Raw genomic sequence first — 14,592 nt, 5'->3', positions numbered from 1 at the left:
AAAATATATAATATTGTCTTATAAAGCATAATACTCAAATAACCTAATTTAAAAAATGCGCAAAAGCCATCAACTAGTATTTAATATAAAAAAAGATGTCAGAATGCCAAACACATAAATAAATACTCAATATCATTTGTCACTATGGAAGTGCAAATTAAAATCTCAAGACACCACCCTATGTTCACTAGAATTGTGAAAATGAAACACACACACATAAGCACATACATCGACCATATCTATTGCTAGGAAGGATATATGGTATAAGGATAGAGCCCAAAAAGTGACAGTTCGTATTTAAAATAATAGAACTTCTTTCAGATAGTATCTTTTAAAAATATCTTATTTATTTATTTATTTATGAGCGAGCGAGTGAGTGAGAGAGAGATAGAGCTAGAGAGAGAGACAGGGAATCTGATGTAGATCCATGCTCAGCACAGAGTCTGACCTGGGGCTTAATCTCATGACCATGAGATCATGACCTAAGCCAAAACCAAGTCAGGTGTTTGAGCCAAACAGATGCCCCTCAGGTACTATTTTTTAGTGTTTTATGCATTTAATCTTATGCTAACCTTATGACACAACAATTCTACTTCTAGATTTATTAAGCATATATATGCAAAAATAATCATACAAAAAATTAGATTAGCTTTATTAATAAATACCCAACCTAGAAATAACCCATATGTCCATCCATTGCGGAATGAATGGACAGACTGTGGCATTCCTGTACAATGGAACACTATTCTGCAATAACAAATGATTCACTAATATATGAAGAAACATGGATAAGTCTCAAGAGCATTGGAAACTGTGGAAGATGGCAGACACAGAAGACTGCATATTATGTTTCTCCACATATGTAAAGTTCGACAATAGGCAAATATTTTATAATGGAAACAGAAATTTGAATGGTTTTTGTCTAGTAGCAGAGGAGCCATTAACTAGAAGGGGCCCTGAGCTGTATTAAAATACATCAGTACTAACATATAAAGATCCAGTACTGAAATTAAAAGCCTAAAATTAATATATTAAAAATTAAAATTAGCAATGAACTAGGGCTGAGTATGTGGAGTTTGAAATTTCAGAAGTGATAACATCTCTATTTTTATGACAATGATTTTGATTTATATGGCAAAAAAAATGGCCTTTATATCTTATTAGGTTGAAAACCCTTATAACCAAGGGTGACTCAAAAAATTGAAATATTTATGAAGCATGGTAAAGCAGACTGTAGAAAACTGCTATATTTAGGTAGTCTATGTACACTTATCTATGTATTTATATCTACAACTATATCCATTTCTTTTTTTATATCCATTTCTTTATTGATATATAACTTGCCATGATTTAGAGAATCATAGGAAGAAGAAACAGCAAATCAAAGATTATGTTTCTTATTAATTTCTTTGGCATTGCACAAGTTTATTTTTTCCTATTCTTAACACATTTTGACTTTGAGTTCCACAATCTACCTATATGAGTTCAGAGACTATTTCTTGATTAATTTCTTTTTTTATTACTGTTTATATGTATACAGACTTAAATAGGTGGCATATAACTTCAATGGTTTTTATAATCAAGTGCATTTTAAAAATGATTTGTCCAGGACCATATGTTCAGCAACTTCTGTATGTAGGCTGCTGAAGACAACAGGGTGTTTTTTTTCTAGACATGCTCAATGACCCCAGAGTCTACTTGACTCCTTAACTGATGTTTTGCTATTTTTCTCGTATCCATCTGATAAAAATCTGTACAGAGTTAGATGAACTGGAAAATACTAAATATAAACTAACTTTTTTGATAAGTTTTGGTGGCACACCAAAGCTCAAGGAGCCCTGAGGGTTTTAGTTGGCAGGTGTTTGCAAAGGGTCATTTACATCTGATAAGGTGCAAACACCTGCTTCCACTTAAATCACTTAAAGGAAGGGAGGAAGAAGGTGACTTCTGCCATCTTCCTTAAACTTCCTAATGACTTCCAGGTGGTACAAAAGAAACCACAGAATTTTATCAAAAATTGTGCTCTAAATTTTTCCATTTAGTCAAAATTTGGAATTAACTTTTCCATATCTCTGGGAGAAAGGAAACTATAGAAGTGTATTTTCAGTGGTTTCAATATGACCTCTGCTTTACTTTAGTTTTTAAAGTTAAATGAGTGTCTATATTATGAGTGAAATACAACTATGGCTTGAAGCCACTTCTATACAGCCTTCAGACTTTATTCTGATCAAGAGAAAGATATTGGACTTTATGCAGTTAACAAGGAATTTCATATGAAACTATGCGATATGGTCACTACTCCTATCATTTCCTTTGTCTGCCTTACTATTTTTTTTAATATTTTTATTTTTTATTTATTTATTTTTTTTAGTTTTATTTTTTATTGGTGTTCAATTTACCAACATACAGAATAACCCCCAGTGCCCGTCACCCATTCACTCCCACCCCCCCCCCCCGCCCTCTTCCCCTTCTACCACCCCTAGTTCATTTCCCAGAGTTAGGAGTCTTTACGTTCTGTCTCCCTTTCTGATATTTCCCACACATTTCTTCTCCCTTCCTTTATATTCCCTTTCACTATTATTTATATTCCCCACATGAATGAGAACATATAATGTTTGTCCTTCTCCGATTGACTTACTTCACTCAGCATAATACCCTCCAGTTCCATCCACGTTGAAGCAAATGGTGGGTATTTGTCATTTCTAATAGCTGAGGAATATTCCATTGTATACATAAACCACATCTTCTTTATCCATTCATCTTTCGATGGACACCGAGGCTCCTTCCACAGTTTGGCTATTGTGGACATTGCTGCTAGAAACATCGGGGTGCAGGTATCCCTGCGTTTCATTACATCTGTATCTTTGGGGTAAATCCCCAACAGTGCAATTGCTGGGTCGTAGGGCAGGTCTATTTTTGACTCTTTGAGGAACCTCCACACAGTTTTCCAGAGTGGCTGCACCAGTTCACATTCCCACCAACAGTGCAAGAGGGTTCCCTTTTCTCCGCATCCTCTCCAACATTTGTGGTTTCCTGCCTTGTTAATTTGCCCCATTCTCACTGGCGTGAGGTGGTATCTCATTGTGGTTTTGATTTGTATTTCCCTGATGGCAAGTGATGCAGAGCATTTTCTCATGTGCATGTTGGCCATGTCTATGTCTTCCTCTGTGAGATTTCTGTTCATGTCTTTTGCCCATTTCATGATTGGATTGTTTGTTTCTTTGGTGTTGAGTTTAATAAGTTCTTTATAGATCTTGGAAACTAGCCCTTTATCTGATAGGTCATTTGCAAATCTCTTCTCCCATTCTGTAGGTTGTCTTTGAGTTTTGTTGACTGTATCCTTTGCTGTGCAAAAGCTTCTTATCTTGATGAAGTCCCAATAGTTCATTTTTGCTTTTGTTTCTTTTGCCTTCGTGGATGTATCTTGCAAGAAGTTACTGTGGCTCTACTCTTTAATAATTATGGAAACCTACTGAGAAAGAACCCAAGGTCAAAAAGTCCAAATTCTTCACCTTAACAAGTAGAATATGTAAGGGGAAAATAATTAATGATTAGTAGAAGACAAAATTTACATGATAGGTATTTTGGTTCAGTCCCACACTTATATCATAACTCAGTGCTTCTGATCTGCCATTTTATCCGTCATTTCAAATATAAACCCATTTCTGCACAAAATATTAGCAGTTCAGCTTAAATATATATTCATGCAGTTCATTAAGGATCTGATGTTAATTTTTCTAAGAAGGACATACTGCCTGGCCTACTTTTCACAAAATTAGAATGGGGAAATTAATGAATAAAGTCCCTCAGAGTTTAAGACAATTTTTTTTGCCCCCATTTAGTTCTTTAGTTTAAGGTTGTAATATTTGTTCTGGAATGAACCCTGGATTAAGCAGTTAAATATGTATATTCGTTAGAGAGGTGCTTGTCTTAGGTTGGAAGACATATGTCATGAGTAGGAATCATATAGGCCACTTTTGGAGAAACCTAGCTCACATACATGAGACATTTAAAATGCCTTCCCATATAAAGTCCTTGTCTGGTTTCCAAGAATTATTGTTAGTGTTGGTGCCTTTGAGGACACTGGGCACTTCACATGACCAATGGCTTTCATATGTGCTTTCTCACTGTCCCTTTCCTGAACCTCTAACAACAGATTCAATGGGAGATCCTTTCAGAAAGCAAAAGAGAGATATATTTATCCATCCAGTAGGTGCAGTACCTCACTTTTTCCCCTAAAGTATCACATGGGTTGTTCTAATGAGATGCTTTGAAATCCATAGTCTTAAAACAAGAGTTTATTATTTTTGATAAAGATGAGCCATAGATTACCACGGAGTGAGCAATGATTTTCTCTGCCCCTCATAGGTACATATTTAGCACCAGATCCCATAGGTTCATATATCCATGGATGTAGAAAGTACTTTAATGGCACGCACATTTCTACAGACAGATCAAGTGTTATTAACCAAAAATGAGTCCCCCACCACTGTCTTAGAAGGCATAGAAGAGCCAGTCAGATCAGAACCAGAGTAAATATGATGGCTTGGAGATGCAACTTACCTTTTAGCAAGTGCGTTTTGTTTCTTCATTCCTCTACTTTATGAAATCAAAAATATAATACTTTAAAATATTGACTAGAGCTTGGGACAACTGTTTGGAGGTGACCTTTGGCCCATACATTGTATTCTTTATGGGGACACTGCATGGCCACCTTTGAAAATTGTGTTATTTAAAAAATCCAAAATTCAAAAATTGAATTTTGAACTCAGACATGAATTTAAGTTCAAATTATGCTTTTCCTGTGTTGTGAGGTAAATAAATGGTTCTCATAGAACTCAGAAAGAACTAGTTCATTGAATCCTCTGTCCATTTCCACATAGGTAAAGGGGAATAAATAAAAGTAACTACTTCTTTGAATGACAGTGTAGGATAAATAATCCTTGTTTTAGTGATCATCGATATTATCATGATTTTGATGATTTGATATGGAACATCTTAACTCCCATAGTTTGGTCATGTTGAGATGCTGAAGTTTTTGGAATATCTCTACCTGTACTCATCCGTATTTATATTCATATTCATACACACATACATATACACTCACCACACACATGTTCCAAACTTGAGCAGTCAAGCATTACTTTTTATTCCTCTTTTTCACCCAACACAAATACATCTAAGATACTATAAGGTGAATGAATAAATATATAGTATTTGTTCATCAATGTCCACAAATACCTGAGTTCCTATTGAACTTTAGAATCCTGCCAATACTGAGTGCAAATTTTTGTGAGCAAAGTTAGACAATAAATGTACAAAAAACTAGAATAATTTCATATATTGTGAGGGCTAAAGTGTAAAACAATAATGTGATAGATACTGTTTGAAGAAGTACTAACAATAGTGTAGTGGAGCATTGTAGTGGAGCATACAACCCATTTGCCAAATTAGGTATAGAGGGACTGATATTTCAGTTAACTCACAAATGATGACAAACAGCCAGCTGTGTGAAACAGTGTCCTTGCTCAAAGAAATTACATTTAAGGGGCACCTGAGTAACTCAGCTGGTTGAGCACTGGACTCTTCGTTTTGGCTTAGGTCATGATCTCAGGGTCATGAGACCAAGCCATATGTTGAAATCCACACTCATAGGGGAGTGTTTGAGATTCTTTCTCTCCCCCTCTCCCTCTGCCCCTCCCCTGCTCTCTCTCTCTCTCAAAATAAATAAATCTTTAAAAAATTACAATAAAACATTAAAGGCCAACATGCAAGAAGCCAATATGGCAATAGAGATCAAGTAAGGTCACATAGGCTTTGATGAAGCATATAAATGTTAGTCTAATAACAATGGGAAGCAATTTAAAAGCACTAGAAATGCATTTTTTTTAATTATTTCACCTCTTGAACATTTGTGAAAGTTCCACCTTTCCATTTCACTGCTTTTTTGGGAAAAACTATTATTTTTCACTACAGTATAATCTATCAAGAAGTCTCTTGGGTTCTACATTCATAATATGTTGAGGATATGACCAAACTCCCATTTTTACCACTTTGGTTCAAACCACCATCATCTCATGTTCAAATCACATCCTGTCTTAGGTTACATTCCCAGTAAGCTGAATCAAAGGCAGAGCTTCACATGGAAGAAGTTTATTAAAGACAGTCGTTGGGGACCCCTGAGTGGCTAGTGGTTGAGCGTCTGCCTTCAGCTCAGGGCATGATCCCAGGGTCCTGGGATTGAATCTCACATCGGGCTCCCTGCAGGGAGCCTGCTTCTCCCTCTGTCTGTGTCTCTGCATCTCTCTCTTTCTGTCTCTCATGAATAAATAACTTAAAAAAAAAAATAAAGACAGTCCTTGGAGTTAATACCCATGAAGAAGTAAAGAAAGTGGGATCAGGTGAACATGAACTGCTGAGCAATCACAAAACAAGATTATAGCTGATATTTTAAGGTTCTAGAAGCTAAAATTTCTTCATAGTTGTCCCATCTTCAGGCAAGCATCCCAGGCTTTTCTACTTTCTATAACTAGTAGTGACTGTTTTTAGAGTAGCCTCAAAGGAGGTAGCATGACTTTAGGCAAGGCGGTACTCCTAGGCTGATAGCAATCCCTGCTGAGAGATTCAGCTGAGACCTCTCAGTCACAAGTAGTCCACAGTAGCTGGAGCAATGAATACCCAGGTCTGAAATAAGGATCTGGGTGATATACCACAATGATCACTTAATCTCCTTACTTCAAATAATACATTCTGGGAAAAGCTCTTTGAGGATTTAGTTGGTTTCTTTTCCTGGAAAGATGAACATGAAAAACATTAGTGGGTGAACTCATGATCTTGTGGATCCCATGGTCAGGCACTCTCCTTTCTGGAGCCAGTGGTAAGTGAGGAACTGTTTGTCAATTGATGCAAATCTTCCACTAAGAATAGCATGTCCTAACTTAGCGCACTGTGAGTCTGCATTGTGATTGTACTTTTGGGCTTCCATAACTTCTACACTGGGTCTTTCCTCCTCATTGATATAGCACAGTTTGAACATAGGCTGCGGAGTCATATCTTACTTTGTACCTTACTCAAAGTGGGTAGACTTATGTCAGTAAGTTGGTTAGAGTGATAGCCTCAAGTGTGTAATATGCGTCTTCTAAACAATGCAGAAACTGAAAAAAATTTTGGAATAATTTTAAGTATTATTCCAAGTATTATTTTGGAATAATTTGAAGTAATTATGAATGTGAATTAGACTGTGTAAAAATTTATCTTTGAAAGTGATGAAAATAGTTAGAAATGTGGTTTTGATCGGACATAGATTTATGGGGAGTTAAGGAATGTGATATTAATGGGACATCAATTTATGAGAATGACTCTTAAGTTCTCTAAAATCTAGGATAATGCATATTGAAGAAATAGGATGTATATTTTTAAAAATTTATTGTATATTTTTAAACTACTTTCACAGATTCTTCACATACAAGGATTATATGACTGGTGGGCCATGGCCAGGCTAATCACATGGGAGCATCTAATATATATGAAGACTTAGCAAAAAAATGTATTATTACCTAATGATGGTCTCGCAAATGTTTCCTTAATGGAAATAGTATGGATTCTTGAGTGCTGACACACCCTTCTGACCCTTTAGGCACTGCTATCCTATCTTTCCTCTTGTTGTAGTCCATTCTTTAGAAATTTGAGTTTCTGTCTTTTACTCTTTATATTTCCAGATTTCTTTATTTAATTCAATTTTCTTTCCATCCTAAATATTTCACTAAAATAGTTTTTGCTAAAGCCACTAAAGTTCATTTTCAATCCTCATCTTTACCACTCAGAGGCATTCAATGGTATTAACCTTTTCCTATTTCCTTAAGCAATGTTCCTTTATTTTTTGTCATATCAGATACTCATTTTACTTCTTACTTCATCACTTACTCTTGATAGGTTTTCTCCCTTTCTCTAAAAGTGGCCTTAGGCCTTGTTTAATTCTTAGTCTACATTCATTTCCTATAAGACCTCATCTGAACCTTAGTTTCAAATACTTTTTCTCTGTTAATAATCCTACTTATTAGGCCCATCAGATATCTCACAGTAATCTCAAATTCAACCTGTCCAACAAGTATTTGTTAATGTCTAAATGTCTTATAGTTTCAAATGTTTCTTGCCTCAGTGAGTAAGACTACTATCAGTTTATAACAGAAGATTATATATATATTATATAGTGGGTGGCTAAAACAATGAATTTTTTTTTTCTCACAGTTCCAGAAGCTGGGAAATCCGAGATCAAGGTGCTGACAGAGTAAGGTCTGGTAAAAACCCACTACCTGGTTCCTCCTAGTTTGCAGATGTCCATCTTGTTATATCTTTATAGGAGGAGGAGAGATCATCTCTTTCCAGTCTATTTTTTTATATGGGTACCAATTCTAATCCTGAGAGCTTCACTCTCATGACCTAATCACCTTCCAAAGATCCAACCTCTAAACACCATCACATTGGAGATTGGGGCTTCACAGTTTGGGTGGTAGGGGGAACACAAATATTCAGTTTATAGAACTCATCCTTAGTGCTTCACTCTCTCAAAAACAGCAAAAGAGCCAAGAAAACAAACAATATAATGTCTAGGTTCCCTTTATTATCCCTATCAAATCTACGTATTTGTATTCATCTCTACTGTCACTATGGTTTCTGGGTTATCATCTCTTCATGGACCGCTGTAAAGACCTCACTACTGGGCTCTCTTATTAATAGGATCACACTTTAAAGTCATTACTTACAAGTAGGCAGAGTAATCTTTTAAAATGCTAATATGATCTTATTGCCTAGTTTCTAGAAACCATTTAATGTAGTCTCATTGCAGGCTTTATTCAGAATTTTCATTAAAATCCAAGTCCTTCCTCCCTGCCTTCATCTCAGGTTAGCCACTCTCATTTTAGCCACAATGATCTTCCCATTCTTCAAATACACTAATTTCTTCCAAGCAGATATTTTGCCCCTACTTTTTCTTTTCTGCTAGAATGTTTTATTCTCCCCACTCCATCAATCAACCCCAATTTGCCTAATTAATTTCTATTCACCCATCAATCATACTTAATCATAATTTTCAAAAGGAATGACTTCCATAGCAGCATATCCGATCAAGTCTCTTGGTTCTATGGTAACATATATGTTCCTTTACTTCTGAATACTAAATATGTTCGAATATTAATATGATTGATTGATTTCCTTCCTTATACTTCATTAAAATAAAAGCTTCATGAAAACAGGGTCCCTGTTGATTTTTGTTAAGTTGATTTATTTCCCCAAATTTAGCATATTGTTTGACATAATGTAACTATTCAATTATTCCTTTGTAGACAGAATAAGTGTATGAATAATTCAGTCTGTAACCAATATTTTATGTGAGCTAGGGATAATTAAAATGGTTCATAATGAAAAAAATTACATATCAAAAATAATGCAAGAAGAACACTCTACTAAAAATCTATTAAGAAGGCTTAATTAAATCCTCATAAACTTCCTGAATGGATTATATTTTGTCACATTGCATGACTTAATTCATGGCTTTTTGAACACAGTCACTCCTTCACTTGAGTACTGACCAGTGAGAGAGGGGAGATATGCAGAGGCTGGTATGGGAGGAACACTGGCTTTGAGTTGGAAAGGGCCAGGAACCATGGATTGAGATTAAGATGGAAAAGTGAGGCATTGAAATTGTTATTCTTCATCTCTCATGCACAGTCCTGGTCAGATCATTGCTTACCATTGGTTAATACAAAGGAACAAGACAGCAAAGCCAGCTAGGAAAGAAAAAAAAAAAAAAGTTCACCACCTGCTATATGGAGGAATGGAGGATGGTGTAGAGATTTAATTGCAAAGAAAGAATTCAAGTGGGATATATGCATATGAACATACAACACCAATTAATGATTTAAGAAACAAACCCAGAAAAGTCAGAATACCAGGGGCTTCTTAACTTGATAAATTTGGAATATAAGAATACTACTGCAAATACCATTTTAAATGTAGAAATGTTGATGAATTTCTTTCCAGTATGAAAAGAAGGTTGCCTTCTTACTTGTCACTAGTAGTGTTCAAAAAGATGCTGGAAATCTTAGAGTAAACAATAAAACAAGTGAAGTGAAATAAGTGGAAAAAGGATAGCGGGGAAGACACTATATTATATTTTATGTGGGCTCAATACATAAATATCAATAGCATTCCTCTCTAATAATCAACAAGAAAATAAAAACAAAACTATTTCAAATAACAACACAATCTATAGAATATCTTGGAAATTATCTAAAATAAGTGAACACAATTTTATGGAGAAAACAGTTACATGTTTAGATTTTCTAAAGCAAATTGTGTAGATCTCAAATGCATAAAAGTTTAAGAAAAAGTGGAAAATGTAACATATTTATTATTTGTAATGTAATAGCACACCTGTATATTAAAGTATATGTAAAGCAGAGGAGAATATCATTCAAAGGTTTACATCTAAACAAATATCTGGTGGACTTAAGAAACTCTACATATATTACAGGAATTACTTAAACGAGCAAGGAGATGAGATTGGAAGTGGGGATTAAAAGAAAATATACACTTTAAAAATAAAATCATTCTATCTATATTCTTGAAATTTTGATTTTATTAGTTCTTAAAAATAAATGGACCATTTTTTATATACCCCAAATGAATGAGACCATATAATGGCACTGAGGTGGGCACTTGATGGGATGAGCACTGGGTATTATTCTATATGTTGGCAAATTGAACACCAATAAAAAATAAATTTATAAAATAAATAAATAAAAATAAATTAAAAAATAAATAGACCAGTAACACTAAATCAGAAAAACGTCTTTGTCTCTGAATCTCAGTCTTTAGGATTTCATATTATTTATGAGTTTTTAATGTTAGACTATCAGCTGCTTTTTTAACCATCCTCATAATATATTTGTCAATTTCAGATTGCCATTTATCAATTGCCTTGATATTTTATCCAGATTTCCTTTTACTTTGCTATCATGATGATTTAAATGTCCAAAACCAATATGAATCATGAGAATTTTTTTGCACATTTCTATAGTTATCTCTGCCACAATATTTATTCACTTAGTTGCTTAATGTTTGTTACTAACTGCCATAAATCAAGCCCTGGAGTGATATTCAAAAATGCTTTCGAGCATACCTCTATGACAATCTTTAAGTATGTAAGTTACAAATTACAAATTAAATATTCAATATAAGAATAAAAATAATATATTAGTAGAAATCAGAGTGAGTACGTCAGAATGATAGTAATACAGGATTCAGAATTAATAAGTATGTATTTATTAGTATATGCATATATATTATGTATTTTATGTTTCACCTTGCTTAATTCACCCAAAATTCTCGTAACGCAAGTTTTAATTTCATTCCCTGTGTGAAAGGCTTAGAGAAACTGAGTTAATGGTCTGCATTTAGATTTTCAAACATTGAGTCAGAATTTTTTTTTTAAGATTTTATTTGTTTATTCATGAGAGACAATGAGAGAAAGGCAGAGACATAGGCAGAGGGAGAAGTAGTCCCCACAGGGAGCCTGATGTGGAACTGGATCCCAGGACTCTAGGGTCATGACCTGAACCAAAGGCAGACATTCAACCACTGAGCCACCCAGGCACCCCTGGAGTCAGAATTTAAACTCAAGAACTCTCCTAACTCAAGCATAAATTGACTAACAGGAGGATAGATAATTTTACAACAGCCAATAGTTTGGATGGTCTGGAGAAACAAACTGCAAAATTCAAAGAAGAATTAAGAATTATATATGTGACTTCCCATAGAATAAGAAATCAGACAATAGTTTCTTTCCATATAAAAAATTTAAATATTAGGCAGCCCAGGTGGCTCAGCGGTTTAGTGGCGCCTTCAGCCTAGGGCCTGATCCTGTAGACCCAGGATCGAGTCCCACATCAGGCTCCCTACATGGAGCCTGCTTCTCACTCTGCCTGTGTCTCTGCCTCTCTCTCTCTCTTTCATGAACGAATAAATAAATAAAATCTTTAAAAAAATTTAAATATTAAGTAAAGTTATTAAACAAAGTAATTTTTGTTGAAAAAGAATCTCTTTCAAATACCTATTCTTTTCTACAGACTGGACAGCCCTAGACAGAAATGAAAATGGAAGCATCCAACTGTGGTGGACTACATGGCCAGGCTAGCAACATGGACACCTCTAATTGATACAATGACTCAGTAAAATATAAAATGTGTGATTATATAACTATGGCCCTGTAAATATTTCCTTACATGGAAAATAGTGTGGATCCTTGAGTACTGACATATCCCTCCAACCATCTAGCCAAATGTGGTACAAAAAGCTAAGGCTCAGGGTCTATACCCCTGGGTTCTCTCACCTGTGGATAAGGGTTCCATCAGGGCTGCTTAGATCAGAGAAAATTGAATATATTTTTATGAAGAATAAAGGAAAACAGCAGTGAGCCACACCACTTCTATTAAACTTAATATTATGTGAATCTTTTGCGCTTCTTGTGTGCTAAACTGATAGTAAACTAAAATTAAGACAATTTGTCTTCCTCTCCAGTTCTTCAACCTGGAAGAGCTTGGAACTGGTCTGCTTTGGCTGAATCATATTTTGTTTCAGGACCTGTCAATAACTGCCTTAGTAACCTCCTGTGTTTTGAGAATTAAAAGTCTCATGTTTCCTCTTATATTCCAAAAATTCTCTTTCAGGTTTCTGTGAGATCTGCCCTAACCAAATAGCATCTCATATCTGCATGCTTTTGTTCCTTTTCATTTGCATTGAAATGGGTCTGCGTCAGGTCCCAAATCCCTTATGGTCCTTCTGTGTGCAGTCAATTACACTGAAAAAGCTAATTTGTGCTAAGTTTTTAATGGTCCATTTTACTGCCCTTCTGAGAAATCATATTTATCTGCAATACCAATCCCAAGTAATATGGTCAACCTGAAGGAATTACAGTATCATTGGAGGTTGAGACTAATGAAAGCATTCCACAGAATGACCACACTTATTTATTCTCCTAAATCTCAAAGAGGTAGAGAAGAGGCATTTAGAGCGAGAGTTGCGGAAGAAAGTGGTTGATATGGTTGCTGCTGCTAGATAACTAAACACAGTAATTTCTCGGAGGATTCATATTACAATCTTATGCTTGTCTGTTGTAGCATCTTAATATGAACCTAAATGTATAGAGTCCTCCCATTTCATCACACAGAACGTGGTCCTTCCAACTTCTGTGCCTTATCATAGACTATTTTCTTGCTATGTCCTTTCTTTTCTTATGAAATTGTGTTCATTCTTTAAGACCCAGTTAAAACATTACCTCCTCTGTAAGACACTCCTGATGTTCTTAGGAAAGTTCCATCTTGCCTTTCATCATCTTATTATAATGTGGTTTACAAGATAAATATAGTAGTCCTCACACTGTATGATAGTTAACTGATAAGGCAAATAAATGAATGAATAGATGAATATAAGATCTTACAAAAATGTAAAATAATGAGGAAAAACAAGGAAGCTGCTTCTAGCAGTTACAATAAGAAGGATTATTGTAATGGTTAACTTTATACGTCAGCTCAAGAGGGCCACAGGGTGCGCAGATATTGAATTAAATAAACATTTCTGGGTATGTCTGTGAGGATGTTTCCAGATGAGATTAGCATTTGCATTGGTAGGCTGAATAAAGCAGATTGCCCTTCCCAATCTGGGTGAGCACCGTCCAATCTGTTGAGGGCCTGATAGAACAAAAAGGCTGAGGAAGGGCAAATGTACTCTATCTGCCTGACTGCTTGAGCTGGATATAGGTCTTCCCTTGCCTGCAGACTGAAACTTATACCATTGATTTTCCCTATCCTCAGGATTTTGGATTTAGACTGGAACTACACTGCTGGACTGCCTGGGTCTCCAGCCTGCAGGTAGAGATACAGACTGTGAGACTTCTCAGCCTCCAGAATCATGGGAGCCAATTCCTTATAATAAAACATCTCTCTCTCTCTGTATCCATATATACATACAATGGTCCCTGACTTATTATGATGGTTCAACTTACTGCTTTTTGACTTTAGAATGGGGTGAAAGAAATAGACATTTAGTGGAAACTACTTTTAATTTTAATCTTTTCCAGGCTAGAAATATGGTAGGATATTCTTTCATGATATTGGGCAGCAGCAGCAAGCTGCAGCTCCCAGCCACAGAATCACAAGGATCAACAACTGGTATGTTTACAACCATTCTGTACCCACAGGAACATTGCTTTTCACTTTCAGTATAGTATTCAATAAATTACGTGAGATATTCAATACTTTATTTTAAGACAGGCTTTGTGTTAGATAATTTTGCCCAACTATAGGCTAATATAAGAGTTCTGAGCACATTTAAAGTGGGTGAGGCTGAACTATGATTTTCAGTAGGTTAGGTGTATTATATGCATTTTCACCTTTATTTTCAAATCATAATGGGCTTTTGGGAAGTAACCCCATGGTAATTTCAAGAAGAACTGTATTTATATCTCCTGATGGTCCAGTTTCTCTGGAAAATCCTAATATAATTACTCTCTTAGTCAATTTGGGCTGTAACAAAATA

General features: G+C 35.3%; 1 long non-coding RNA gene across 3 annotated transcripts in view; it reads left to right on the top strand.

The window, feature by feature from the left end:
* The window catches only part of LOC140605310 (uncharacterized), a 64,432-nt gene extending 50,563 nt beyond the window's left edge, over positions 1 to 13,869 (top strand). The window contains exons 4-5 of one of the 3 annotated variants that reach the window (XR_012008021.1): positions 8,248 to 8,287; positions 12,126 to 13,869. This is a non-coding gene — a long non-coding RNA (uncharacterized lncRNA). Of the gene's footprint in view, positions 1 to 8,247; positions 8,293 to 12,125 lie in introns of all 3 variants that reach the window. The other 2 variants (XR_012008022.1, XR_012008020.1) reach the window with 2 other exon arrangements.
* The last annotated feature ends 723 nt before the right edge of the window (positions 13,870 to 14,592 follow it).

Source organism: Canis lupus, chromosome 15, assembly GCF_048164855.1.
Source record: "Canis lupus baileyi chromosome 15, mCanLup2.hap1, whole genome shotgun sequence".
In the NCBI taxonomy this organism is placed as follows: domain Eukaryota; kingdom Metazoa; phylum Chordata; class Mammalia; order Carnivora; family Canidae; genus Canis; species Canis lupus.
The sequence above is the reverse complement of the archived record's forward strand: the minus strand, read 5'-3'. Positions and strand labels throughout refer to the sequence as shown.